This window comes from Coturnix japonica, chromosome 1 (genome assembly GCF_001577835.2).
Source record: "Coturnix japonica isolate 7356 chromosome 1, Coturnix japonica 2.1, whole genome shotgun sequence".
NCBI classification, from domain to species: Eukaryota; Metazoa; Chordata; class Aves; order Galliformes; family Phasianidae; genus Coturnix; species Coturnix japonica.
Window position 1 is genome coordinate 160,489,895 of NC_029516.1, and position 27,128 is coordinate 160,517,022.

At 44.3% G+C, this 27,128-nt stretch overlaps 1 long non-coding RNA gene across 2 annotated transcripts in view; it reads right to left on the minus strand.

Annotated features, from left to right (window-relative positions):
- Window positions 1–9,812: 9,812 nt before the first annotated feature.
- The window catches only part of LOC107308340, a 31,656-nt gene continuing 14,340 nt past the window's right edge, over window positions 9,813–27,128 (minus strand). The window contains exon 3 of one of the 2 annotated variants that reach the window (XR_004305975.1): window positions 9,813–10,483. This is a non-coding gene — a long non-coding RNA (uncharacterized LOC107308340). Of the gene's footprint in view, window positions 10,484–19,637; window positions 19,807–27,128 lie in introns of those variants that run through there. The other variant, XR_004305976.1, reaches the window with a different exon arrangement.

Sequence of the window (27,128 nt, forward strand, 5' to 3'; positions counted from 1 at the left end):
AAAGAGAGAAGAAAAGAATTGTTCTAAGTGTATGCATTAATTACTATTTCTATTTATTAGTCCTTGAATAGCCAAACCTTTGGATCTTTAAAGTGGCTAGCTAGGAACTTTAACAGATGTGGTGAGAAGTTTTCTCATCACTTTATCCCAAGGCAAAGTTCTCTAGTGCTGCTGCGATGCAGTTTTCCTGGCAAATATAAGGCAATTTTCTTTGAGCAAAATGAGGATTTTTTTGGCATAAGGAGTATTCCAGCTGGCATCTTCCAGAATCTTCACGACATCTGAGGAAGAAAACTGAAATGGGAAAAGAAAGCTGAGGCATCTGATGCCACACATGGCCTTTGATTATGGGCTTTATTTGGGGGATAATGGACTTCTCCCCCAGCTCTATGGCACAGTTCATCTATTACTCGTACTGAACCCATGTTTTAAGGCCAGATGGGGCTAATGATAGCTCTATACTTTTATAGCAGTCCACTGCATACATCTTTCCACTGGGCAAAATACTACTGTGGGATACAAAAAAGCAATGATACATTCAACTGTGATTCATATTTTTGTGTAGATGTGTAGTTCTGTAATCACCATCGCATATGGCTCTTCCCTCAAGATGCAAAGTGTGGCCAGTGCATTCATGTGAGCCACAGACTGCTTTTGAGTAGAATTCATTTCAGGAGAACAGCCTGAGAGGTTGCCAGACCTAATACTTATCGTGTGAGCACCATTCCACCAGAGCCAAAATTAGGTGCCTTCAGAGGTTGATTCACCCTGAGTTGTAGAGGGCTGTGCCTGTGCCTTCTGCTGACTCCCAAGGGAACATCACCAACTCTCTGTCCAACAGCTAATAGCAATGGCTGAAGTTTGGTCCACTGTGCCTCTGTTCTGGGGGTTAAACTGAAATATCAGTCTCATATATTGTGGCTGTTTCTTTGTACATATTTTTTTTTGCAGATGAATCTGCTTTTGTCTCTTATTCCTCCCACATCTAGGCACAGGCTTAGTTTTGACTGGTTGGAGGCTGGAGCCAAACAACTGATGGTGACAATCAATAAGGATTATTGCTGAGGGTGCAGTCATAAAACTGCATCACTAGAAAGAAAAAGTAGAGGTTGTGGACATTAAAATTCATGTTTATGGAATGTTTGCCAAAAAATAATTTATTAGACAAGTAACACTGGTCCAATTTTCCTGATAATTCTTTGTTTATATCATCCAGCATTCCTTCTCTTATGGTGGTGATATATCACTTATTACTTTAGGACGATGCCAGCAAATAAGAAGACCATTTTAAGTACTAACAGGACCTCTGGGACACAAAACACTGTCTAAATACTTTGAATTCACCCTGCTTTAGAAACATAAAATAAATCACAAACTAATCAGATTCCTCACTGAAAAGCTGCCTTCAAACCATACGTATTTTTGAATCCAGTTTCTCAAAAATCTCCTCCTTATTGGAACAACCAGTGATTCTTTTCTAATCTTAGAAGCAGCAACAAATCGAGCACAGTAATTTTATTCCTAACATGCATTAAAAGAATTCTATCCATGTTAAAATTATAAGCATACATTTTCAAGCATGTGTTTTATTACCTGTGCACATCTGAAATAGGCAAAGCGATACAGGTAAAGAACATTAATAAGAGAAGAAAGAACACTCAGTATCATTCAAGCATCTGGAGAACCAATTATTCTTCCAACCGATGATGTCATCTTCCTAGTACAAAGTGTTGAGGGGGGCCAAGGGATAAAGCAATAACTCATCTCATGATCTTTATAATTTTTCAATGGTCAGATTTGTCAGATTTGTAATTGCTTTTACTGTATGTGTGCCTGAAACTGATGCAAAGACACATTTTAGGAAAGAAAACCAGCATAGACTCTTGATATGTGGTGGACTTCAGGTGGAAACGTTTGAGTAACTGCCTGTGCCCACTGGGCTGACCTGAGTAGTACAGTCCTGGCTGCTCTGGCAGGGCTCTATGTGTGAGTGTGCCACTTTGCTTGTGGCCCAGTGAGGGAGTTTCTATACAGCTCTGACCCAGTGGGCATTTCTGTTCTACCTGTTTTCTGCACTGAAACCCACCACCATGCATTACCATGTAAAAAAGATAATGCAGCCATCCAGCAAAAGCCCCGAGACTCAATAGAAGCAATAGGAAGGCTATAAATGGGAAAGGACGACAATTTACAGCATGTAAAAACTATACAAATGTGAGAACAGAACACTCATAAAATGTGACAGTTCAAGACTAAATGGAAAAAAAGATCGTGTAAGAAGAATTGAAGAATGCCTTGCAAAGCAGAACAGAAAATAATTTAAGTAACTCAAAAGCAGGAATTCAGCAAGGAAACTGATGAATAAAGTCTAAAAGGGGCACTTAGAGATGATGAAGCTAGAATAGAGCATCAGTCTTCATCATATGGAGATTCCTTGACAAACAACTCAGACGACCTCCATTGAGTTGAGATGAAGATAGAGAGTATTAGCCTAAGCAGGCAAGGTAGACAACAATGAGTCATGAGAACTAGATGATGTGGATTTGAAGATGCTGAATAACTCCCAGTTAAGTTAGAGGACAATAGGCCAGATTTTGTGAGTTCTTACAGTCACTGGTCTTGTGGATATCCAGTGAAGATCTTCCCCACAACATGGCTCAGAAAGGGGAACTACCAGTGACTCTTACTTCCATCCTCAGCAAGAAGGAAAAATATAATGCAGAAGAGCCTCTGCGATTCTGCGTCTCTTGAGCTGGTGGTACTCTGGGTGGGTGGTAGGAAATGTGGATAAGGAGGATACTCATACTTCACAGAATCATTGAATCACTGAATGTCTTGTGTTGGAAGGGACCTGAAAGATCATCCAGTTTCAACACCCTTGCCATGGGCAGGGGTGCCTCCTACCAGCTGAAGCTGCCCAGAGCCCCAGCCAACCTGGCCTTGAACACCTCCAGAAATGGGGCATCCACAACCCTCCTGGTCAGCCTGTGCCAGTGCCTCACCACCCGTTGAGTGAAGAACTTCCTCCTAACATCTAATCTAAATTTCCCCTCTTTTAGTACTAGAAGGCTGCAATGAAACCTTCCTGGAGCTTTCTCTTTTCAAAGCTAAACAAGACCAATTCTTTCAGTCTTTGTTCATAGGAGAGGTGCTCCAGCCCTCTGATTATCTTCATGACCATTCTATTGACATTCCCCAACAGCTCCACATCCTTCTTATACTGGGGGCCTTAGGCCAGGATGCAGTACTCCAGATGGGGCCTCATGAGGGCAGAGTGGAGGGGACAATATCTCCCCTCTCCCTGATGGCCACTTCTCTCTTGATGCAGTCCAGGACACTGTTGACCTTATGGGCTTCAAGTGCAAACTGCTGGCTCATTCTCAGCTTTTTGTCCACCAGGACCCCTAAGTCCTTCTCCACCAGGCTGCTCTCAATGAGTTCTTCTCACTGTAGTTGTATCTGGGATTGCCTTGATGCAAGTGCAACACTTTGTTGAACCTCATTAGGTTCTTGTGTGCCCACTTTTTGAGCCTGTCCAGGTCCCTCTGGATGGCTCATCCATCCCCTCTCTTCAGTCAGCTGCATCGCTCAAGTTGGTGCTATCAGCAAACTTGCTGAGAGTGCATTTGATCCTACTGGATTCAAATAGGAATTCAGCAGATGCATAGATAACAGGTCTTGATATCAGATGATGGGGAAGTATGACAGAAAAAGATCACAGAAAGTGCCCCATATTTTGTTCTCCTATTCTCTTGAAATAATGTCTTCTATTGTTGTTGCTGTGGCTAGGTCAAATACTGTTCTTATCTATGTCCCTCTATAAAATACAAGTATATTTATTTATTAAGATTTATTCTCATTCTAAAATCCTTAGCAGTATTTTCATCCCTTCGAGAGATCAGAGTTCTGAAATAGTGCTTGTTTAAAATACGGCAGTTTAAAATCTCACCCAGGAGCTGAGAGTTGTGTGGGGAGAGTTTATTTTTTAATGAAAGCAGGACTGTCACCCCCGTATAAATTAGCGCAAGAAGAAAATGAGGGACCTGGGGCAAATTTAACTGTATGTGTCTAAGATCTGAAGCCCACAATAAAAGTGGCAATTTGGACTCCACGCAGGAGTTGTAAAATGTCACCTGTGATTACAGCTGTCATGCAGCTGATGGAGCTCTTCAAGGCATGATTTCTCTTCTCCTGCACAAGGTTCACAAAGCTGACCCAACACCTACCTCCCATCAGCAGATCTGCTAGGTGTTTCAAACTCTGTGGCTGGCACTTGTTTCTACTGTTAAGTGGGGACATCCAAAAATCGTGCCCTGAAATATGTTTTGAAGCCGAAGTCGTTCATTTTTTCCTTTTCATTTTTTTGTTCCCACAAGACTTCTCCCATCGCAGGTGTTTTCTGATTTCTACAGAAAGGGAGATTGATGTTTGGACTCGCTGCTGAATGGTGTTATGATGTAATGCTGTTGAGAACCAAATGTTATTTGCACAGACGTACTTCTAGCACTGTATGTGTGGTATTACTGTATGCATTACTGTATACAGATACTTCCCAGTCTTCTCAACCTTGACTGTCAGTCAGCTCTGCTGGAAACCTCTAACTATTGCAATTAATAGATGTTCATATAGACAAAAATCCAGGCAATAGTGGCTTGATCTGAGTTCTTCCACTGTGTCTGCATATGTATTCCTGTGTGTGAGACTACTTACTGCTACCCATCTGCATTTGTTGGGCAGAATGAGGTAACGTGGATTCACAGGTGACAAAAATGTGCCTCTACATACAGGTTTTAGTTATACAATAGCTGTTTTCCATTTTTTTCTTTCATATCCTGATACAAAGCTTCTTAAATTGCTATTAGAAAGCACTACATGGCAAATATAATCCTTACAGCTGTGAGTCCTAGATGCTTTTATGATGAAGAAAGAACAGGGATATGAAATGAAGGCACTCTGTTAAAATGAGCTGCTTATTTATTATAAATCTCCACATTCTACCGGGGGAGCTGACAAACCAGCAGGGACTCAGAAAATGAAGGAATGTTGGTCCTCATAGGAGACATCCTTCTTGTCCAGAAGACTCCTAAAAAACTGACAGGACAGAAGACTGTTCTTGGCAGCTCCTAGTTTGGAGATCAAGACAGCTAAGGTAGGTTTTCACGGTTAGAGTGTATAGGACTCAACACAGCAGTAGGTCCCAGGGTCATAGGACTGTTTTTTTCTGATCACTCACTACAGTCTTGACAGAGAAGTTCTATCCTGTTCAATCCTGCACCTCATTCCTCATTCTTCTTCATATCCAGAGTGAGGAGTTATATAATCACAGAATCACTTAGATAAAAAAAAAACCTTCAAGATCACCAAGTCCCACCATCAACCTGAAGTATGAAGTCCCATCACCAAACCATTCCGTTAGTGCCAATAATGCCAATCTAAACTTCCTGTGGTACAACTCAAGGACACCCCCCTCAGTGCAACCTCCTTTCAGGCAGTTGTGGAGAGTGATGAGGTCTTTCCCCAACCTGTTCTTCTGCAGTCATTCCTTGTATTCTAGTCCCATCTTCAGCTTTGTTGTTCTCTCCATATGCTTGAGCAACTCAATACCCTTCCTGCAATGAGTCATCTCTGCAAGTTATCTTATGAGCAGCCTTCATCTGGTCCCTTTCTAGCACCAGCAGTAGTAAAAGTTCTCACTGAAGTTCTCTGCCTACCTGCTGGTACGTTTTCCCCTCATCACAAAAGTACTGATGCATCTTAGATGGAAGAATGGCCTCTGTGGGAACAGCCTGTCCTCAGCAACAGATTGGTGCCAAGTGGGGCAGGATCAGCCCCACCATCTGCCCTGATATCTGCAGAAGCAGTTGCTGAATGCTGCCCTAACAGGCCTCTTGCCTTCCCCAGCTGCCTCTATCCAAGGAGGTAATCATCACATCCCTCCCAGTGCTGCGTCAAGCTACCAGCTGCCTGACATCCTACCCAAACTCCTTTCAGTCTTCTGTCCTTACAGTTTAATAAAGGTAACAACAGCCTTTTGCCTCAGGCCATCTCTGTAAGTCAAGAAAGAGTGCCCTGATCTTGTAAATAGTGTCGTAGATTGCCTCCATTCTCTCTCAGGTTTTGTTTATTTGTTTCAGTTTTCCTCTGTAGCTATCAGCTAGTACCAGGTGGGGGATACCAGATTGGCTCAGTCTGACCAAGGATCTGAGCCAGCATGGCACAGCTGGAACAAGTTCTCTTTTTTGCAGCACAGCAGCAGCAAGTTAGCTTTCAAGCCAACTCTTCACCATCCCTTGTGACTATCACAGATATAAAACTCATGTGATGTTGCTTGGTAACGCTCAAATGCAAGTTCTGTGCACGTCCCGCAGACTGCACTGCATTTAATCAGAAGTAACAAATACTATATAAATACACCAAACTGAGGGGCATCTGCTGTTAAATAAAAAAAGTGAGTATAGCAGTGCAGCTCATTAATCTGAAATTCTCTAAATATTAAATAGGGATTGCTGAAAACTTGGCACTTACCATATGAGCTGTAAAAGTGGCAGAAAATATGACACACTGGCCATTGATAAATCAAAGAAATTAAACCTATGGAGTAAAACCAAGACAGGGTGAAAGCAGTTTGTCAGAATAAAACGAGCCAGCATCCAAATTAACTCAGGCAAGATCCAGAGTCAGGTCCCAGCCCCAGATCAAACCATTCCTCTGCACACAAACCTCCTGCTGTGGGGCTGAGCAACAGCGCATGGTAGCAGCACTGTCTTTCCCAGGAAGGGCTTTCAAGGCACACATCAGCAGGAAAGATGTGAAATTCAAAGCCAACAACAAGAAAACAATTAGAAACAGACATCTCTACCAAAGGACTCCACCAAGAACAGTAAGAGTTTTTATTAGCACTGTAATCCCTGCAGTGTCACGGGGAGCTCTGAGAAAAGTAAAGGAAAAAACACAATAGTTGGCACAAATTAAAATAACAAGATGCTAGCAGACGTGTTCTGTGTGTATAGTGGGAAGCAATAAGCAGAGAAAGGATAACACGGCACTAAATAAATAAAATGATTCAGACTTTAAAACCCAAAAAATGGGCTTTGGTTTATCTAACCTATTTTTCTATTGTTCTGCCCCCCAGACTGGAACATTTCATGGTATTTAATGTATTTATGAGCATGAAACCTTCCTGATAAAGGGATTATTCCTGTTTTACATGCGGGGAAATGGGATCTTACACAGGTATCCTGCAAGGAGGCAGTGAATCGAATCTGCTGTTGTCAGCGTGGGGCCAGTCTTGGACCACACTTCGTTTCTTCACCATATTTTTTCTCTAATCTCATATCATCATACAGTATATATGTTCTGGTAGACAAAATACATGTAGAACACCATCCTAATCCATTAGAAAATAACCTTTCTGATACACAGTTTTTTCCCGCAGCTGCTGAAAAAAAACACCCCATAGTTACTGTGAACTATAGGACAGCGGCCCTATTGCTGCTGTCACTGTAGGGATCACAGATTGTTGGAGCCAGTTCATATTCCTTCTATTTACTGTTCTGTGATTTTGTTCCTGAGGACGTCTTTGGCAAACACAGACTTGATGAATTGATGTGAAGAACCACCAAAGACAAATGTTGGCCTCGAGTTTTCCTGAGCAGTAATACAATCCAAGAGGAGACACGGAGCAATGGAGATGCCTTACCCACTGGTGAGATCTTCCTGTCAGGGAGGTAGCAGCTGCAGCAGGGCACACTTTCCCCATCCCCAGCAGCCCAGCATCTCTCTTACTGTTGTACTTGCTGAAATGCTGCATCCACAGCACTTCTTTTAAACAAGAAAGGCAACTGCACAGGAATCGTCAATCATCACCAGATGCTCTGTGTCATTCATATCAGCATTTCAATGTGCTGTGTCATAAAAAATTCTGGTAAACTCTGGCTAAGATCTAATAGCAAATTTCTACTATTCATTTCTTCAGAAATACAGAAATACAGCATTGTCACTGCAAATGTTGATGGACAGGGTTACCTGCCCTCTCCTCGCCTGTGCTCATCAGCCTGAGAGGCACTCCTGCCAGAAAAGGAAAGAAGGGGGTGTGAAGACCATTCTGCCCTTCGAATCACACAGCATAATGTCTTAATTTCACCTGAGAAAACATTAATCTCCCCTGAGCTGGTGTTTGGCATGAGCAGAGTTTGTAGTCTGGGGGGTGGTGTGGTAGTGGTTGCCTTGGGGTAAAATCAACCTCCCCCTCTCAAATTGCTCAAATTTGGCAGCCCCTAAGAACACAAGCCAAGTGATTTTGTAACTGTGCCTTATTAAACGCAAGTTATAGAGAAAAAAAATGAAGGTTAAAAAAGTGGATAGGAGTGGTGATGAACTCCAGACATGGTCCTGTGCTGCAGGTGGTTAACAGGAACCTTCCGAGGAGTCGCGCTCACAAAGGTACCCAAGGGATGGTCTCTGCAGTTGTATCTGCTCGCAGTAATTTCTCCTGCAGTTCTCACAGACTGTGAAATAAATACAAGTTCCAATAATATACATGGTGTGTGTATTTAATGATGACTGTGCTCAGAAAGTTTGCACTGTGTCAAGAGGGCCATAAGGTGAAGAAAGAAAGGGAAATGTAACCTGATGGATATTATGCAGCCATAAGGCTACATTTGGATCGATTAAATGGATGAAAAGAGAGAAAAATCAACACAGGTCCTCCACTTCGGGATATGACCATGAATGCACTGCTCTTAAATCATCCAAAGAAACGTGCCAAGCAAATGCCCAGATGGACATTTCCATTGTTCACTGACTGTCCTCAAAAAAGAAGGTAATCCAATGAACTCAGCTCTTTTTTTCCAGGGCCTGAAGAATCCAAGGAAATCGGCCTCCTGTAACTTCAAAGTCCATGTCACAGGCTTCAGCTCTGGCTGCAGGTCCTCCTTTCATTTCCAGGGTTACCTGAGGTGCAGGTTTTGTCAAGGGTCTTGTTTGATTTATCTGCCCCTCTGTGAACAAGGAGCCTATAAAAGAGATAGTGAATGTGGGACACTGAGTTAAGAATGTGTAGATAACTAGGCTAGCCAGCATTGTCCCCTTATGACCCAGGTTTTTATACTAAAGTCTGGTCTCCTCAAGGTTACCACTGTTAAGAGGGAAAAAGTGATCCTATTGTGAGGTTTCAATGCTGAACCATTCTGTTTAGTTACTGGGCACAATGAAACTATTTCTTTGAACACAGAAGAAATGTAATAGTGGTGACTAATACTAATAAGTCATTTCTGTCAACTCTCAGCCCTGAAGATCTCCCCTGCAGCTTGTTCTGGGATCCATAGCATCCCACTTTCTCAATGACAGAAGCCTTCGGGAAGAACAGTTAGTGACATTTCTTCACTGCAATGCCATTTTGTGTTAGGGTGTTGCACTAGAGTAGCCACAGTTATTTCAGCTACAAGAGTTCATAATGGAGCATAACTGTTTCTTGGCAGTATCACCAGCCAGTGTCAGCATCTTATACCCCATCCATAACAATGATTCACTGGAAACTACTGAAATAACTGTAATGAGTTAGCCATAAACTTTGTCATTAGTCAAGATGGATGTGCAAGGACGCTAACCCCAGAAGAAGTGCCTTAATGATCGCAGAAGTCAATCACTCCAACACAAATGACAGCAATATCTGATCAAGCAAAAACAGTGAAATACTTTGGAAGTCTCCTCAGGATGAGTCTGGTTCCAAATCCCGCTGCCCACAGGCTTCTCAACAGATTTCAACAAGGATGGAATATTACAGTTTTTACTCTTTGAAACTTACCTTAATTATTCTTTAGTTATTTTACCAGTGATGCTTGTTTTCTAATTTCTTCCCCTTCTTATTACATGATCTTACATTGTGTTATTACTGAATTTGTCCAGAGTGTTCAGCTTATGGTAGAAAATAAACTGGAAAAAACATTTATTTAAGAGAAATCAAAATCTGTTTGTGTGTTTTGGGATTTTTAATGAATTCCCTGAGGAAGCTGCCCTGAATCGCAGTGCCCAGCCACTGGCTGGGAGAAGGAGCAGCAGATCTAGCCAGGAGAATATTGCTGTGAGACACTGCTGGGACTGATGAAATGCTGTGTGGCTCCTGGAGAGCCACTGTGGGCTGCCTGGGGCTCTAACTCTGTTTCAGCTGCAACTGATGAAATGTAAAGGCGAGGTAGTCCTTGTAACTCAGGTCTGGTTTATTCGTTTGATGCTAAACTGCTCTGACGGGTCAGTGTTATGTAGAGCAGAGGAGGTCAGGATGAAGGTCGTGCTGGTTCATAGGGCTGTACAACAAGGCTTGCTGGGACTCAGCAGCGACACAGGATCACACATGAGCTGCTGAAGCATCGCCGTGACACATGCCCACCAAGGGCACCTCCATCTCCATGCTGGCTGCTGGGTCAGCGATGTTCACATACTTCTGGAAGTCTAAAAGCAGGTCATGCCAGAGGCAAGTTTCACCCTGCAACAGAATGCCAAAGAAAGCCTTGGATTTGCAATAGACAAAGACAGAGCTGTTGACTGGAAAAGCCCATACTGTGCAGAGCTCTTCCAAGCCTTAGGAACAAGCCCATTGCCAGGCTCCCACCAAAGCTGCTTGCACATCTGGCTCCTGGGAGCATGGCCTTCCCCTGCCCACATTTATGCAGAAAGGAGCTCACTCTGGAGGCTGTTATTGGAGCAGCCTGGTGGATGACAGGTTGGCCATGAATCAGCAGTGTACCTTAGTAGCCAAAAAGGCCAGTGGCATCCTGGGGTGCATTAGAAAGAGCGTGGCCAGCAGGTTGAGGGCGGTGATCCTCCCTCTCTACTCTGCCCTGGTAAGGCCTCATCTGGAATATTGTGTCCAGTTCTGGGCTCCCATGGTTTAGAGAAAATAGCAGAAAGATTAGAGGGGACTGGAAGGACAGAAAGTGCAAATCTGCTGCGGGAAGTGATGGGGAGCTGGGGAAGGACACAGCCAGACCAAGCGTCTTTGTAATGCATGATAGCAAAGAAAGCCTGGTTACACCTCTCCCAGAAAACTGAACAAGCCAGGGAATATCTCTTAGAACTGTTCTGTTTACACTGTCCCAGGCTATTTACTGGAGATCATTTCCAAATGGTGACAATTTTGGAGACTGTATTTCCTACAGGCCACTTTGTCAGCTGGCCTTGCCTGTAGGAGGGAGTCCAAGGAGCATTTTCTTGACCAGTAGAGATATCACCCTTTTGGACATGATTTGTAGATCAGTACCATCTCACAACTGTCTCAAGAGAAAGATTAATGTGCCTGCAGTGATGTGTTGTCCTGCTTCACTAAGACAGACAATGGAGAGAGTGTTTTCATGGCTCATGTGATGTGGGTCGGGTTGACCTTTGTAACATGAAGTGTGGTCTCATGGGCCACATAATGAAGCACAATTCAGAGCATGTATGGCAAGCCTGGACCCTTTTGTCTTGGCACAAGGTTCTGCCTGGTGCATGCACAGTATGCACTGCATCAAAACCATATCACACTGGCTCAGGAATTTATCCAGACCTGCTCCAAAGAGCCTGGGTCTCACAGTGGAACTATCTTGAATAAACTGAAGAAGTCAAATTGGAAAACAGTGGGACAAAGGCTGCAGGATGATGGCTGAGATAATGAAAGCCCCATGTAACAGTGTGCTCAGAGGGATGAGGAAGGCCTCAGAAGATCCCAAAGTCACTGAAGCAGGTGCAGAAGAGCCACAGACTATGCTTAAGGTTCATTGTTGGGAGAAGAGGAATGCAGAGCTCATCAAAGACTCTAAAGGTGGCCAAACTCAATAACACAGTGCTGACAAATGTACTATCCTAAGAAATCCAGGAAAGAGCTCATAGAGGATTTGAGGGGACAGATCCAGAAAAACTTACAGATAGAGGGATGGGAGAAGGCAAGGAATTCATTGCATGTGCTTTGTAGGAAAAATAAGAATCATCAGAGGAATTCTGAGAAACAGTGAAAAATAATCATTTGGCTGATGACTTTAAAAGAGAATCTTTTCACAATAATGCCAGCTATGTGAACAAGCAGTGTGCTACAGCAGAAACTATTCTATCACTACTGTAGCAGATAATCATTAATTTGTCCCTCCTTTCCATCCTTCCTTCCTTCTTTCTGTCTGTCTTCCTTCCTTCCTTCCTTCCCCGCAAACGCGTGCAAACTGGGACACTGCAGGTCCAAAGCAAGCAGATGGCTTGCAGGCTGAAGGAGATGTTCAAGCTGCCTGGCCCAAAGACATCACTACGCATCTATTCAGACCAGGGTCTATTTTGGGCTTGGCCCCCTCCTTGGCACAATCCCAAGCACCTCCTGCATCTCTGCCAAACTGTGGGCTGTCTCCTTTTTTTTTTTGACAGAACTGGCACATGTTGTTCTTCATACAGTCTGGTTTTTTTTATACTTTAGAGTAATTTTTACAGCAAATAGCTGGAGGAAACAACAATTTATTGCATAACAAGACAGTTTAGAAGCAGTGAAATGAAGGTGAGAAATGAAGTATCACAAACTAAATTAATCACTAAAAAAGAGGTTTGAGAGCGGGTTAGCTCATACTTTTGTGCTACTTTTACAACTCCTACTATTGCATTGTCAGGTCCTGGCATAGCATCGTGTCTGGAGTTCCAGCCTTTGCTGCTGACTACAAAATAAGCACTCACTTTGGAGTGTTTTTCTCATTTTGTAAAACATCTTTGCCTAAAGAAAATCAACAAACAAGTGACCCAGATAGTCAGGTTCACTCATTCAACAATGCTGCACTGCTGGGATGCCAAGGCCTGACGTGGCTTTGCTGCTTCTCACATGCACTCAAACACTGCTTAGCTGGAGTGAGAGCAAACCCTCCTCCATCCATAAGCATGGTGTATAGGTGAAGGTTCCTCTCTAAAAAAGGCAGCTGCTGTACTGCCAGGTTGACATGAGCAGCAGCCACTCATCCATGATGCCCAAATTTCCAGCATTAATCTCTCTGGCACCGCTCCCAAAGCACAAACACCCATCTCACATTTTTCTTGAACACAAGCCATCAGCTGTTCTTCTGGTGGTAACATCTCTGACATCAGCCTGCATTTCTCCCACTGCTCACATGTCATTCAGGTGCTTCCTCACAACTGCAGCTTTTTCTATTAAGGCACCAAAGGAGCAGAGACGTCATGCTGCAAGCCCAGGATTTGGGCCTGTGCTTGCACATGGAGCATGCCCATGCCTGGCACTGAGCTCTGGGACTCTGAGAAAAGACAGACACATTTCCTACTCTTAGCCATCGTGATATTTTGCCAATCTTGAAATGAAAAGCGTCAACAATGAATGTAAGAAATGGCAAAAGAGAAGATTTTTTCCCTTATCCTGTTCTTTCCTATAGACCTTGTTCTACCAAAGGAGTTCTGGCATGATGAAAGGTTGCTGTGTAGGTGCATGGCTCAGTGGATGAATGGAGAGCAGGACAAAGATCGATCAAGAAAGATTACTTACAAAATACGTACAGGCTGGAAATATAAGTATAAAAGAAAGATGAGGAAGTAACTGTCTTTCTAGAACCATCTTTTTACTTAGACACCACATGGCATACAGCAATACTTTGTGAGTATGTGGCCATCCAGTCAAGCCCCAGCAGCTGAAGCATGGCTCCCTGGTGGTCCCGCTGAGATATGTCCATTTCCAGCAGCTGTGCTACTGGTGGCATCCAGCACAAATAAAGACTGAACAAACACAACACAACTTTTTAGTTGACGAGAGTTGTCTAACACAGACAAAAGAGGTCTTGCTGGCTTGGATCTGAATTATAACTGAGACGTAAGATGTTATTAAATAAAAACAGTTTCAACCATCTGACACATCTGTACACCATCACATCAGCCTCTGTCTTTTTTGGTAGCATTTAAAGTGAGATGTACAATCTGGGCTGTGTCTTGCAGTCAATCAGTCACTGCAAGAATGGTGGTAGATGAAGTAGGAGCCCTGATCAGAATTGTACCTCTGGAAAAGGAGTTTTCTCCTACAAAGTATCAACTCTACCCCCTTGAGGGCCTACTGCCACCCAAAATCTGAGTGTGGAGGGGGTTAAGGTGTTTTCTCAGGATATTTCAGATGGTTTGTGTGCAGCCTAGATCAGAAGAACGAAAAGGTGAAGATAAAGCCCAACTAAGAAGACATCCAGAAAAGAAGAGCAGCAATGGGGAGATTCTGGCTGTGATTCAGGAGTTGGAACAGAAGTGAGGATGCCAGCCCAGAGCATCTACTTGTTTATCTCCATCCCTGGATACCTGAGCTCCTTCCTCTAGCATACATGGTCATGTCCACATATTCCATGGCATACAAGCCCTCTGCAAGTCCAGATTGCACATGGCTTTACAGAAATGTCAGTTCAGGGCATTGTTATTTACCTTACTGTCAGTCACTATGAAGGGATGCACTTCAAAACGGCTGAGATGTGGAAAAAAAACATTGGTAGAACACTGCAGACATCCTTTTGTCTAGCCAAAAACCATTCGCAGCCCATGGTCTATTTACAAAGGCAAATATTCTGCACCTGGCTTTGTGCTCAAGAATATCCAAGATGCATTTTCTCTTACAAAAGATGAAGGTCTTACTTTTGTGTCTATTCTTATGGGGAATACTGATCCCGACTCTGCTGTGGTCCTGAGATGGTAAGGGCTTGGTGGTGCTTTCAGGATCGGGCAGATCTTCTTTCACCCCAGGACTGGTTTGCTTTTCTCATTCCTCTGTGTTCTCTGATGAATTTCTCTGTTTTCTTGAAAATGCTTCACAAATGCCATCATGCTGGGTCTTAGCATGTGTCTGGGCTTGCATTGTAACAGCCATGGTGAAGATGAACATTCTGCTTGGCAGTTGAACAGGATCCCTGGGGCTGTGTGCAGTGGGCATCCCTGGAAGAATGGGAATGTTGGAGTGGGAAACTATTCAGCTGCTGGTAAACAAGCCAAATCTAATGAGTGAAAATTGCTCCTTGTTATGAGTGACAAAGGCTACCAGCTTTTCTCAGTTAAGTCTTGCATCCAACTGGATCTGTTGTCCACCTTCTTGAATTTTGCCCCAGCTGTTGGCCATACAACTTGGAACCACCACTGTTTTTTCTGACTCCTGCTTGGTGTCCACTGTTGACTTGAAAAGTGAATGTAATTAGTTAAAACCTTGGATTTAAGAGGTATATGCAGAAAGGTACTTTTGAAAAAGTATGTCAAAGGCACAAACCAGTGACTTTCTTCTACATCTTTTCAATGTGTTTTCCTTCAGTACTGGGCTTCATCTATCTCCTCATACAATCTGCTGTAGATTAACATTGGAATGGAAACTTGTGTAAAATATTTTCCAACACAGAAAAAAGCAACTTGCTTACACTGATACTTGACATATCAGTGTGCATGTCATCTAGAGAAAATGTCAATAGCTGGGACCAACAATTTCATTTCAGGGAATGAAATTAATGTGAACAAATATGAAATTGTAGCTAATATCCATTCTCTGGAAGAACATGCTATTGAATGTTGTTATAGGTAAAAAAATAGCTTTAATTGTGAACACTAACAGCAGATCATTGAGTTATCTGTGTGGGTGCATGACTGTCTAAAAAACTGAACTGGGTGCCACTGTCTCTGTCTCGACTGGGTGTCACTGTCTGTTTCTGGGGCATTCTGGGGGGTCTCAGAGGGAATTACTGGGGCAAGTCTGAATCAGAGATGACATTTAGGATGGTCTGTGCAGTCTGAGTCAGTCTGAGTAATACACAACTCCTTTTTGCAGTGTCTGGTTTAAGCCCTTCTTTCTCTGTAACAGAGAAACAGTTGTTTTATAGACTAGTTACCGTCATCCTGTTTAAGCCTCTGCCTGATGTTTTCTTTTATTCTCCTTGTTAAACCAGAGGGTTTAATGTTTATAACTGAAGAAAACTAGATCTCTGAGCATTAGAAAGCCCAGTTAAACCTTCCCATGTTTCAAGGTGGTTCAAACTGATGTTTTATTGGTGAAATGGGAAATCTGCACTTCCCTGCTTTGCTGTTGGTTAGATGACTGGGAGGGAAGATTTACCCAAAATAAAGATCCCATTGTGAGCTTAATGCACAGCTCACTCTTGCTCCTGATTTTCAGGTGGTGACATTCATCTACTGCCCTCTGTGCTGGGAGCCCCTAGGAAGCTCCAGCAGTGATGAACTTGGGAATTTTTCCATTTTCATTGATAATTTCTCCTCCATCCTCCTTCATCATTTCCCACAGCAAGGCTTAAACCAGGCACAAACAGCGCTGCTTCTCAAATAACCTCACTTCTGCTTTCACTTTCTACATTCAGCAGACTTGGGGTTCTTCGAAACATGAACAAGCCCTGTGTATTATGCTTCTCCCTGCTTCCCATAGGGGAACAAGGGCTCTGTCCCAGCTCTCTGGTGCCCTCTGCTTCAGTGCAGATAATCCTGATGAGTCTGACTAGAGAGTGCCCTTGAGACCTTGGGAGATGCACATGCCTTGATGGAGGGATCCTGCAAACCTGCTGCAATACATGTATGTTGCAATAAGGATGAATGGATTCAAGCTTTGATGGCACAGCTTTGCCCATCCCTGCTATGAATGCACCTTGGCTGCCACAAAGTGCTTTCTGCAGCTCCATGGGTGGCCACTGTCACCTCCCAGAATTTCAGCAGGGAATCACTGATTTTTCTGGCATGACTACACCAGCTCTGCATGTGCTGTCTCATACTGCAGTAGGACTGAGGGTGATGGGCCAGGAAGGTGGGAAAAGCTATTGAAGCTCATGACGCCGGAGAAAGTTCTTGTCACTACAGCTAGCTCCTTGGATAAAAAAGAGCTCCCAACCACTGGGCCTGGAATAGCCCTTAGAGGCATCACAAGATGCAAGAAGATTAAGGTGCTTCATCACTTTTACTTGCTCAGAAAATTTTGTAGCAGGGGACTTTTTGTTTTCCATAAGCTGCCCAACATCCGTAGTGGGTACAACACATCTTCCCAGGAAGAAAATGCAGGGAGTATCACTGTTGTTCCTTCCAGCAAAGCCAGTTGTACTTCATAGCCAGACTCAGTGCCAGCATCTGTTCTGAAGGCACGATCTTAGTCTTTGCACTTTGAGAACAAAAATTAACTCTCTTCTTTGTGCTGGCTCTACAGACTGCATCACCTGACAGCAGTACTGCAGGTCTGTTTATGCAGGTTTTAAATGAGAGAAGCTCTGTTGTATGTAGTGATCCATCCTGAGCTAACTTCCATTTCAGCAAAGGAAAAACTTCCCCTTCAATCCTGACAGCTCTGCATCTGGCTCTTGATTTGCATTGCATATGGCAATTCCAGTTATCAGTCATTTTATCTCTCCTTACAGCTGTGTGTGTGTGCGCATATACATAGAAGCCCATATCCAAGTGAGAGGAGCTCCTTCACCCCTGAGGCTCAGGGTGACAGGAATGGGCTGGGCTGTTCTCAGTGAGAACTTCTTGGAGGGGATAAAGATGAGCACAGATACAGAGAAGCACTGCAGTTTCTTTCTGGAACCATGATCCCAGAAACACATTTGACTTTACATAGCTTAAATAAGCAAAGCAACATTTTTAACATGGCCTTGAAAAAATCTTAATTTTGCTTAGATTTCATCAACATGTATGATTCTGGACTGGTGGTGCTGCATTAGCCACAGTAACTGATGTTTGTTGTTTTGGGGAACGCTCCTTCCTGGGTGCCTTCAGTGCTTGCTGCTTTACAAACAGACGCTGCTTCTATGTCTGTGTGCATTTTTTGCATTTTGTATATCCAGTTCCTATTTTGTACTTTGCATCCAATTTTAGAAAGTAAATATGCCATTTAATCCAAATATTCCCGTATTCTGAGCACAGACTTTATATAATAGTGCTTTGAACAATTTTCTCAAGAGAGTAAGCAGCATTAAGGCTGTTCTATGTTAAAGCTTTCAAACATGTTTAACTTCTTTTAAGTGTCAGAAATTTGTTCTTTAAATAAAGGAGAGCTACAAAACCCTAATGGGGATTGGACAAGTACTTAAGCGATCTGTTTAAATTTCACCTGTTTCCATTACGTGCATGGCAAGGCATCCACACAGGCTTTCCAGGAGCTGCTTTATGTCTTGAGGTGCCACATACTGCTGTGATGCTTGCACGAAGGCTCCAAATAGGAAAGAAGTTAACAGGATGATTTCTAGAGACAAGGGCTAAGTGCCCGCAGAGGACTGTGTGTGCTTATAGTTGTGCATTTCTGATATTGTCTGTGGGTGACCCGAGAGCTGGCTGCTCACAAACAGAGAGGGAAAGGAAGGGAAGGGAATAGAGAGGAGGAGGCATTTGCTTTTGCAGTTCATATCTGCTGGGAGTAGAAGACCAAAAAACCAGTGCATTTTGCAGTGGGTTTATTAATCTATGTCTCACCTTGTTGCTATGCCTTATGTCTCATGCCCTTCTGGGAAACAAGTACTCTGATGCTGGATTTCAGGTTATTTCAGTTATTTATCTATATTATATATTTCAGATTCATTCCTCTGAGCAGAGAAGGTGTTACTTGCACAGCCCTATGTGTCTATAGCCTGGTGCTGTGCTGAGGAGGGACTGGAGTGTGTCAGAAGTGCTGTAATTAATTCCTACTGGAAGGAAAACACCATTACAAATAATTCCTTAGGCAATAAGCACTTGCTTAGGGAGGAATGTGGAATTCCTTCCCTGTGCCCAGTGCCATGTTGGCAGCTGGGGGTGGGCAGCAGCACCAGCTCAGGGTGGGCTCCTGGCAGCTCCTATAGTACCTTCTGTGCTGTATTTCTTTGCTCCCACAGCATTGCCCAGTGTGGTGGAGCTGCCTAAAAGACCCCCAGAGCAGCCTGGCACGAAGCTGCACTCACTGCCCTGTGGTTGGTGAGACATCTGAGAGTCACCTCACACCTGTGCTGTGATAGAGAACCTGCTGACATACAGTGTGGTAGGAATCAGACCTAACACACCTTCATTTAGTCCCTTTGGTCTGCTCTGTGTATGAGCTGGCATTGTCCATGGAGGTTGGTGCCACTGAACATGGGCTGATATGAACAGCTGCTCAGGCTGGCAGTGCCCCTTTGTGCTAGCGGGTATAACTCTGTCTATGGAAAATGATTGTCCCCCTCAGGCCCTTGCACTGTTGCAAAAGTACTCAAGGTAATATAAAACCTAAGGTGCTGAAATGGATGACAGATCTATGAGCCAAAAATAAAGAACAAATACCAGCCCCTCCAAGAGCTCTGGCTTACCCACAGCTGCCACCACCAAAGGAGAGAGCTTTACAGCAGACACCTCCAGCAAAGTCCTCACTTAAAACTGACCTAAGCGAGTAGCATAAACCCACAGGAATCTTCCTTAAAGGCCCCAAATTCTTTCCCTACTACCCACAAAAACTTTTCAGAAGCAATGAAACCCCACCCCCCCACCCCCACCCCACCTTTTATTTTTGTTTTGTAAAGATGCCAAGCTCCAAAGCTGGATGCTACAATAATTACTGAGAATCATAGAATCATAGAACTACCCAGGTTGGAAAAGACCTTGAAGATCATCAAGTCCAAAAGAAATGGCACATTATAGTTTTGCCTGATGTAAAACAACACACAGTAAGAGAGAGATGGTGACAAAGCCACCTGCAGTTTGCATAAATGCACCCCTCATACTAGGGAGCTCATAGCATCTCACCTAGAGCCCATGGGGATGGGTGGCTGCCATGATGCCAAATGCTCCAGAAGCCCATAGCTGCAGAAGCGGGGGAATTGTCCCAGTCTGGGACGCACTGGAGGACATATTCTGTGAAAAAAGCACAACAGTGGGTGTATTTTCACCAGCAGACAGCCACAGGAGGAAGCGCAGAACAGAGAGTTATGGTCCTATTTTGGCTATGATTTTTGGGTTACTGTGGTTCATGAAATCAGGCAGGTTCTGCTGTAGGCTCACTGTGTTCCTGCAGTACCACTGCCATGTGCATGCCATTAAACTTCCTGAGTGGAGATAAAGAGAGGTGCTGAGGAGCCCCTGGAAACATATGTTTCATTTAACGGTATCTCTAGGAATGCCTTTCTGCTTACATCAAAGTGCTGCTGACTTTCCAAGGTGAATGATGAGGGGCAGAGGAGTATTTGTAACACTGAGGAACTGCAGCAAGATGGTTTGAAGTACCAGCCTAGCACCAGACTACGAAGCCAACACAACCTGGTTTTGAGGAGCATACAGTTGGGGCTGACACAAGGCCAAAGCCCATGGGTGCTGGAGGGGTCAACACATCACCTGGGTACTTGCACACTTCCCAAAGCAGAGCTGGGGTGTGGGGACCCAGCTCCACTCCCTGTGCAGTTGGGAAAACCAACTTCACATACAGACAGCTGAATATGTGGCCTGGAAAACCTGTCTGCTGCTCAGCACCCCATGAAACCGCATCTAAGTGCTGTGAGCATGGATTATGAAATCAGTGTGAATTTAAGGACCTAATTCTTGGCACCCAAGTTATGAAAGTTGAAGCTTTCTGATCTAACCCATCTTGGGGATCTCTTTTTTTCAGCCTTTGCCAGCTTTCTTCCTCAGTGTGGCTGCAATAGAATAATGACAAATGTTTCATTTTAATTCATGAGACACTTTGAGGGAATCAAGTGTTACACGCTATTAATACAACAAGGAAATGCTGCAAGAGTACCTAAATAAATATTATGAAAAGAAAAAGAGAAAATGGGGTGCTGAAGAGAGAGTGAGTGCAGACATGGCATCTTTAACAAAGGAAGAATGGGAAGAGTGGGATATATACAGTCTGTGCTATATGTGTTGTTAATTGAAAAACTCAAATGAAATACAGACCAGCTTTCCAGGCAGCCCACTGTGCGAGCCTACCAGTACATGCATTTCTCATCCCCTGACATCCCGGAGATTTGGGGATTGGCTGATTTATGGCCACTGACTCTCTTTCATGGGCTTTATTTCAGTTAACATGGGTAGCACTAAATTCACTCTGGCTGTAAATCCTGAGCTAGTTACTCAGCTGCATGTGACTGTGCTTTGCCTGCCTGCAGAAAGCCTGTGGTGCATCCTGCATGTCCAGGCTACACTCCCCTCATGCTCCCAGCCTTGGATGGCCTTAACTACTCACCCAACATGAGGGTCCTTGGGATGGACTCACCCCACCAGAGCTGGGAGGAGATGCCTCCTTCATGACTGAACCATGTTGTCACAGAGAAGCATTAACTACAGTATTTGTCCTCCAGAGGAGGTCAGGGGTGCTGACAGCCCCATAGGGAACTCTGCAGTGTGGACATGTGTCACCCTCAGCTCTGTTTCACCCTTAGGAAAAGCTGCAAACACTTCTCTACTGTACAAATGGAACTCATCAAATCTTGCAATGCCATGAAGCCTGCTTAAAATAATGACAAAGTAAATAAATATGGCCTAAAGAGAGCATATGCTGACAATATGTCCGGGAACTAGAGTCATAGAATTACAGTTCAGAAGGACCTCTAAGACCATTGAGCCCAACCATCAACCCATCCTCAACCTGCCCTCTATCCGTGTCCCTCAGTGCCACATCTCCCTGTTTCCTGAACACCTCCAGGAACAATGACCTCCATGGACAGCCTGTGCCAGTGCCCCACCACTCCTCCTGAGAAGAAACTGTTCCTAATGTGCAACCTGAACCTCCCTTGGCATAACTTCAGGCCATTCCCTCTCATCCCGTCTCTGTTACCTGGGAGAAGAGGCTGTCCCCACCTCACCATGCTCTCCTTTCAGGCAGTTGCAGAGAGCAATAACATCACCCCTTAGCCTCCTCTTCTCCAGACTGAACAATCCCAGTGCCCTCAGCCATTCCTCATAAGATCGGTGCTCTTCATGCGGTCCTTCCAGCTTTCATGCTTAATTTTTCATGAGAGATGTTCAGCTGTGGCAGCAGAAGAGGGCGGAGGGATGGACAGAGATGACAGTGATGTATGTAAGTGATGTATTCTTTTCCAGGGAAGAACAGGGGGCTCCTTCAGAGTTCCAGTGAACATGCTTCACCTCATGCCAGCCATTTTGGGTCTCCTGCACTGCTGGAAATGCAGCTTGGTCTAAAAAGGCATCTGAATTTTCAACAGTTCTGTTGACGGATAAATCTCATCCTTGCTGTGTTTTGCTCAGAGAAGGACACTGTGAGCACTAATGAGTTAATTTTTTGTAGTAAAATAAAAGTGAAGGATCCCAAGATGACATTCCCTGCAAAACTTTTCAAAACGGTTACACAAAAGAGCTGAGCCATAAATGGAGCAGCAGACTCTTACATTTGTGGTTAATTCAGACTAGAAAGACTTTGAGGGATAATACATATATATTTTAAAGAAAGGACCAACACACAACAAATTTCTCCTCTTTGATGAGATGGGAGATTACATTCCTTTCAACTTCAAATTTTATGACATTCTGTCAGAGCAAAGAGGTGATGAATCTTCTGTGTACAAACTATTCCCAGCTGCTGATAAATCCATGATCACCCAAGGCTCACCCTGGCCGAATGCAACATGCAATCTCTGGAGCCAGATTTTGAGGGAAGGAAGTGCTTCTTGTTCCTAAGTCAGGAGGCTTTGCTGGGGGACAAGGAACAGTGACATCACAGGGGATAATGGTTGGTGCTAAGAGGACTACTGGACAGCTTCCCAGGGTTTAGTGTGGAGAGGAACAGCATATTGAGTGTGGCTGAGGGAACTGGAATTGTTCAGTCTGGAGAAGAGGAGGCTCAGGGGAGACCTTACTGTTCTCTACAACTACCTGAAAGGAGGTTGTGGCAAGGTGGGGGTCAGCCTTTTCTCCCAGATAACAGCAATAGGATGAGATGTAATGGACTTAAGTTGCACCAGGAGAGGTTCAAGTAGGATAATGGTAAAAATTTCTTCTCCAAAAGAGTGATCAGGGCCTGGAACAGGGATGAAATCACCATCCCAGGAGGTGTTCGAGAAATGTTTAGATGCTATAATAAGAGACACGGGTCAGAGGGGAAATGTTGGTGATAGGTGGATGGTTGAACTGGATAATCTTGGATGCCTTTTCCAATCTTTGTGATTCTATGATTCTGTGACTGCTGACACTCCATCAAAACTTGAGTGTAACAGCAGTCACACCTACGGGAGACAGCATAAGAAATCCTGGTGCCTTGATAGGAAAAAAGGTCAGTTTGGGCTACATGTTCAGCATCATTTTCTGATGGTACAGTCATGCAGTGTGGTCATCTGCCTGTGGAAGCACTGGCTTGTCCACTGCTGGAAATTTGTAGTTCAACAAGTCAAATGGGTGTACTGGGAGCAGTGGTTCCTGTCACAGGGCAGTGGGACAGGCCATTAGGAAGCAAAGACCACAGATGTCCAGAATAAATATCTCTATGAAATACTCATGTTGTCCAGAAAATGACTTAACTAAGGTTGCTGCTGGATATTAGGAAAAACTTCTCCAAAAGAGTGGTGAGGCAGTGGCACAGGCTGCCCAGGGGGATGGTGGAGTCACCATCCCTGGAGGTGTTCAAGTGATGTGGAGATGTGGCACTGAGGGACATCTTTAGTGGTCAATACTGATGGTATTGCCACCAATGATCTTACAGATGTTTTCCAACCTTGATGATTTTATGATTCTGTTTTTCTATGCTGTATGGGAATCACAGATGTCTAAACACAGGTTACATGAGTTCAGATATTGAGAATTTCTTCCCAAGGAAGAACTGCTGGAGACATTTATTTTAAAGTAGTAGAGGGCTGAAATTCTGCAAAACAAATTAGGAGCTTGAGAAAGACTAACGCACAGTGCAGTTATGAGGCACTCGTGGGAAACAAAAGCAGGCTGTATGTTGAAATTTCTATGCTCATTTTTTTAACATTTTTGAAGGGCAATCATATTTGCAAACCTTGCAAAGCACCCTTCCTTGCAGGCAATTTGCTAGCAGAAACAAAGGTGAGTGTGTTGTGAGCTGGTGGTCTCCTGGCCACCCTTCGAGAGACTTCACATCTTCAGCATTGGAATTGGAGACCTTCCACTCCTCCGTTTTGGTAATCGCTTTCTGACGGGGGAAATTTGAAGTCGACATGCTAGAAATGTGTCCCCTGGGTCTCTTCTAAGGAACGGTGGCAGAGTGGGGAGTCCAACATGCACCTGAGTGATTGCTGCCTGCTGACATTTATTCAGAATTCTACAGCCTGGAAAAGCGGTTAGATGTGTCACAAGAAAGAGCTGCTCAGCTCTTACTGCGCTTTTGGCCATGTCAGCAATAACAGAAATCCTGTCATGTTGTCTATAACCTTATCAATCAACCTGTCAAGGCAGCTGTGCTGTGCTTATCACCCTGCTATCAGAGTGCTTCAGCTGAGAAAATAATTTCAGTGTTGTCACCAGGAGGGCCTCGGAGTGCAGGACAGATGTAGGAGGAGATAGTGTGCTTTATTGCAGCAGCAGTCTGTGCTGATGAAAATAAATGTGGACCTACCATCCCCTCCCCAGAGCTGAAATGGGGCTGGTGGCTCTCCATCTTTTCTCGTGTTAACATCCCCTGCTCTCCCAGATACTTCTTTTTCATTAGACACTAATTAAAACAGTCAGACCAAACCCAGAGCTGTTGTTCTGAACCTGCAGCAGTTTCTTAGCTGTGCTGGATCTAAAGAAAGGTCTGTCTTCCTCCAGGCTTGTTTTCTCCAGCAACGCCCTTCAGCCTCTCCATTTGCCTCAGTGTGGAAACGAAAAGTAGGAAACTGAATTCACTCTATATTTCATAGAATCATAGAATATCTTGGGCTGGAAAAGTCCTCAAAGATCATCTAGCTCCAACCCTCTGCTGTGGGCAGGGCTGCCACCCACCAGCTGAGGCTGCCCAGGGCCCCATTCAACCTGGACTTGGGCATCTCCAGGGATGGGGCAGCTGCAGCTCTCTAGGCAGCTGTGCCAGTGTCTCACTACCTGATAAGCAAGAAATTAGTTCCCAAAATCTAACCTAAGTTTCTCCTCTTTTAGTTTAAAACCATTCCCTTTTGTATCACTAATAGACCATGTAAACTCCCTCCTGTTTATGAGCTCCTTTCAGGTGCTAGACCCTGACCCTTTTCTTCTCCACACTAAACAAAACAAACTTCTTTAGCCTTTTTCTGTAGAGGTGCTCCAGCTCTCTGATCATCTTAGTGGCCCTTTTCTGGACCTGCTCCAACAGCTCCACATCCTTCCTGTATTATGGACACCAGGCCTGGACACAGAACTCCAGATGGAGCCTCAAGAGGGCAGAGTAGAGGGGGTCAATCACCTCCCTTTCCCAGCTGTCACTCCTCTTTTGATGCAGCCCAGGATTCTGTTGGCTTAGAAGTATCAGGCTGTGCTGGAGATCTGGAGGGCACCACACTGTTAAGAGATCAGCAGGAGCTTTCACTTCATTGCAGCTGGATTCATGCATGCCAGCCTGGCCAGGAGATGATCTCCTTTTGATTGGTTTTGCAGTTGCCAGAAGCACCACCCCAGGCTTTCAAGGCTGCAGGTGGCACAAGGAAGGGCTGCCCTTGGGACTGTGTTCACAGCACCAGACAGTGAGCAGTGTCCAGAGCACAGTGCCTGGGGAGCTGCAGCACGCCACAGACATCTCTGCAGCTTGCAGGATGCTGTTCCCTTTGTAAATGTGTGTGAAGACTCATCCACATTTGTGAAGGATGTGTGTGTATCTGACAGCAGTTCCTTTATCCTTATGGGCTCCTTCCTGTTGGGTATATTCTATGATTCTATGATCCTATGCACTGAAGTGGGTAGTGCATGTCTCAATGGGTCCCATTATTTGAAGTCTGAGACCTGTTCATCAGCACTTTAGGACAGTAAATGTTTTTCTTTGTTTCTTTACCCAGTTGAAACATCTGCTTCCCAAATGTACCCTCCTCATCCTGCACTGGGAACTGGCTCAAAACTGGATAGAAGATTTAATAGGTCAGGATTCTGATTTCAGAAAGATTTGAATACCAGCATGAAGGCTTGGGCTCCCTCTAATCAAACACAGTTTATAGGAGAGACAGCCAAATTCTGATGGTGTCTGCATCTGCGAGAGGAAGGATGTCTCTTGTGATTCTAGCAAACCATGGAAGATGAGAGCGCTGCCCTCTTCTCCATGGGCTTTGTGACCTCAGCAGGATTCTGTGCCTCAGTTTACCTATATTTATATCCAAAAACTCCTCGCCCAGATGCTGCAACACTTCATTCATCATTGGAGGCAAAGAGCTTGGAGCAGAAGGTGCTCTGGGCAGGCATCTGCATGCCCCTGGTATTACAGGCACAGGGAGCACACTGCATGGCTCTGGGTACACCACTATAGCACATGGGAGGTGCTCTTACCTCCACCTCTGAGCTGCTGCAGCCGGCACACCAACATTCAGTGCAATTCTTTATGGACTGCCAGAGAAACAAATTACTGCACACTACAAAATGAAACTGGCATTTTAAATCTAAAACACATGACATCAGCATTACATGTGGAACCAGATACCATCACATCACATGCCACCTCATAAATATTCGGACTGGTGGGACAAAAAGAAATGAGAGGTGGATTTCTGGCCAAGAACACTCCCTGGGGTCTGCTGCTTTGTAAAAGCCTGCTAAGCACCACGAGCATGCAAACCACTTTGAATGACCCACAAGGAGCTGAATCCACAGTGCTGGAAGCTTTGCTGGGAGGCTGTAAGAGGGGATCTGCTGCTTGAGATCAGTGGTGTGGGTGTGCATGTGTCCAGCACAAGGGCCACATGAAGCAACAGGAAGCCAATGGGAGGAAGAGGAGTAATATAATGAGCAAATTCATTGGGCGTGAAATTCTTGAGGGGTGTTAATGCTCAGTGCTGCTCTCTCCCCCACAGAGCATCCTTCATAGAACAGAAGGGATGCTCAGAATGTCCAGAAAGCAGCACCCCTGGCACCTGCTGAGGAGGATGGGGCTTCACAGTCACCTTGCCAAGAGCTCACGATCCTGAGCACAAGTTGGATGCTGTGGTTTACTTTCCTAGAGCCAGCCCCCATTGCAAAACCACACGCCCCAAGGAAAACTAACCTGAGTAAACTGTTGGATTAAAACAAACTTCATTGATTTTTCTTTTCTTTTTTTTTTTTTTTTTTTC